At 39.4% G+C, this 3,391-nt stretch overlaps 1 pseudogene; it reads right to left on the bottom strand.

The window, feature by feature from the left end:
• Positions 1-924: 924 nt before the first annotated feature.
• The window catches only part of LOC137988106 (exonuclease 3'-5' domain-containing protein 2-like), a 21,254-nt pseudogene continuing 18,787 nt past the window's right edge, over positions 925-3,391 (bottom strand).

Here is a 3,391-nt window from a genome sequence, read left to right as displayed (position 1 = left end):
ATTTCACCGATGCAGCAGTGGTGAGAACTCGTAGAGGAGCTAGATCGAGTAATCAATGGCACAAGACCCTTGAAGAAGTTGTATCCTGTAGAAGCTGGATTAGGAGTACATGAACGTCAGAACAGGAACATCGATTTTCCAATTACCTTTGGGGGAAACGCTGAACAAGAAAACGTAGCTGAACATTAAGGATTACAAAATAGACAATGATGAAACCTCTCCTTTTTCTGTTTATGTCGTTACGAACTTCAGTCAAGTGTTTAGTTTGAATCCCTCTGTGTTTGAAATAGATTTGACATAAATTAGCATAATTACGTGTGGTGGGAAGAAAGTCACGTGTGAAGAGGGACTTACTCTGAGTTTTGATTGATCGTCGGATCGCTTCGCGCGTGGAGTGTTTAGTTTGAGTATTGAAAATTAGATTCCAACCGTGCTTGAGGCCTGAAACCGTTTGGGTGAAATGATCATACGTATGGAAAATTGTAAAGAGATCATTCACCAGGAAACGAGATAAATACACAAAAATATTCATTACCAAGGGATTCTTTGCCCTGCTATAGTTCAATTGGAGTTTTGGATTTAGATGAAGGGAACGGTTACGAAAAAATTAAGGGTTAGGGTTAGGGTTAGGGTTAATAAACGTCTCATAACAACGGCCAATCTTGCTTCTTGCACGGAGGGTGGGCTATTTCACGCTTTGTGTGAGACACTAAGGCGGTGGGGCATTTGATGGTGTAAACTGGCAACATGGTGGGGGGGGGGGGGGGGACGGTTGATCATATAATTTTGTAAAGGTCAAATGCCCGGGGGCTTGCCCGGGTATGGGAGAGGGAGGATGGGCCATCTTGGAATTGATTGATACATAACAAAACAATCACAGCCTTTAGAGAAAATTAATTACGTAAAGAGAACTTAAAGATGGAATTACAAAGAGTCATTACCAACCCCAAATTTTTCTTTCAAAGCTTCGTGACGATGATCCACCGACCATAAGGGTGGGAGGTACTTTGGGTGCATGGTATCAACAAAGTGTTTTCTCCACATCTTTTCAAATTCCAGTAGTTTTCCTCCTTCACGAACTCTTTTCACCACTTCACGTCCATGTGACACAAAATCACTAATTTATCATAAGATTTTTACAGTAGCTCTGCCATTTTTCCTCATAAAATTAAAATTCTGATCTGTTCTATTTATTTATCTGAGGGAGCCCATTCTCTATAAGCCTGCTGGCTTCTTTTGGGCTTCCTCGCCATGAGATTGTAAACAGTAAGACTTTTTTTTTTCCTTCTCTCTCTTGTACCCCTTATGGCGAATAAATAAATGAAATGAGATGAAATGAATTAGCATTTTCCTTACGGGTTTCCATCGTTGCAGCCTGCACGATGATTTCTTGAGTTAACACGGTTGCATTGAAGTATTTCTGCACAATTATTGACAGTTCCTGGCGTCTGTCCTCTGGTATTTTGTTACTCGCATAATTTAAAGCTCTTGCTGCTGACTTCACTTTCCTTAGAACTGGATCTTCCACAAGTTGACACACAGAGGCATTTCCTTTAAAGAAAACGAAAAATCAAAGTGGCTATGAGTCACTGTACTCGGAAAATTAATTGCTACGAATATCACCGATCTGTGGAATGGGACCCGACTTACTGAGTCACTGCCCCGTCCACTTTCACTTGTAAATAGTTCAAATTCTTGAGAGGTGTTGTGTTCGACGCTACCTTTTAGGCCAGCGAATAAAACTTACACTCGAAGTAACAGCGAGACCATGGTTGCACTTGCAAACCTCTTCACTGGACGAGAACAATTTTATCCATTTTTTCTCGGGATTTATGATTTTGAAAACATATCTTTCCATTGTTCTGTTTCGGTACACCTTGACAGTGAAAGCACAGCGTTGGAAAGGAATTTCATCCAAATGTTTAACTGAAGTGGCAGTCACTCAATAATTCGGACCCATTCCACAAAACGGTGGTTTTTGTAGTACGAAAAGTGAAAATGTTGATCCTCGTTCCCAGGGTCTATCTTCTACCCTTCCCCAAGAGAAGGAGAAGAGACCTTAGAAACTAGGTGGTTCGCACTAATTCATTGGTCATTGACAATATTATTCAACAATAAGAGTGTGGGGCTGTTACAAAGATGAGTGTTGAGTTACTCTTTAATAGTACTGTAGTAGGTTAGGTAGCATATCTGTCACACACAGGAAGTGGACCCATGGTGTACGAAAACTGTGACGGCAAAATGGCACATACCGCAATTATAGCAACAGTTTGTAATTCAAATTCTAATTCTAATTCTGTTTTCACACTACCCACTATTAATAAAAAAAGGAAAGAATTTGTACAAAGCAAATTGATGTCAGTTTTTCAAGAGTCTGCCCTCTTATTTACAATGAATTTTGTCACAACATTGTCAAAGTAGTCTGCGGATCCAATTGGCTATCGCCTCGTGGATCCACAGCTACTTTGACAATGTTAAGACCAAATTCTTGATCAATAACAGGACAGATGCATGAAAAACTGACATCAATTTGTTAATCTTACCCACAAGGCCCATCAAAAATAATTAATAAGGTGATAATAGATGACATTCGGTTATAATTTCTTTTTTCGTCACTATGGTAATTTTTTGCCGCTCTTGAGAATTGCACGTTCATTTTCCGTATACTACCTCCTTTATAGTCTATTAGTTTTCCATTGTACAACTCAAAAAGGCATAATTTTATTTTGTTTGATTCTACTGCTAAAAACTGAAAATGACCCTGAAAATAGTAGATAGTCTCTTAATTGAAAGGAAGTTAAATCGAGAGTATTTACACCTATGATACTCTTTTGGTGGCCTAGTAATTTAGTATGGTCTAGTGACTTGTATCTTTATCGAACAAGCAAAAGTTATGTACCATAAGACGGTTTCTCACCCGGCTCCATGACTTACTTGACTGTCCTCCATTAGTGCCTCACAAAACCCTAATGTTTGCGAAAGCACTAAGCACAAGTCAGGGGACTAACATAAAAAAAAATCAACACGATCTCACAGATGGAACCATAGCAGTGACAGCCAGCTCTCCTCCAATAACTCTGAAATGGCTTTGTTATTTTCCAGTTAAAAATGGACAATGGGCAAAGACTTCGAAGTGTGTGGAACTCCAACATATTTTACACATTTTCTAAATACATGTCGGACCAGTATTCGCCTCATCTGCTTAGTCATCTCACATTTGTGGCAACTACTCTTCCACGGTCTCAAATGTTTTCAAAAGATGTCCTGGCTTTGGAAATTCAAGGGAACAAGGACATTTGTTTATTAACATTATGAAACGCCCAATGATTGAACTGGCACATCTAAATGCACTCAGTTGAGCACACAAGCAGCTTGACCCTAAAATACCTTC

This window comes from Montipora foliosa, unplaced genomic scaffold, assembly GCF_036669935.1.
Source record: "Montipora foliosa isolate CH-2021 unplaced genomic scaffold, ASM3666993v2 scaffold_407, whole genome shotgun sequence".
Lineage (NCBI taxonomy): Eukaryota > Metazoa > Cnidaria > Anthozoa > Scleractinia > Acroporidae > Montipora > Montipora foliosa.
Note: the sequence above shows the minus strand (reverse complement) of the source record. Positions and strands in the feature narration are given on the sequence as shown.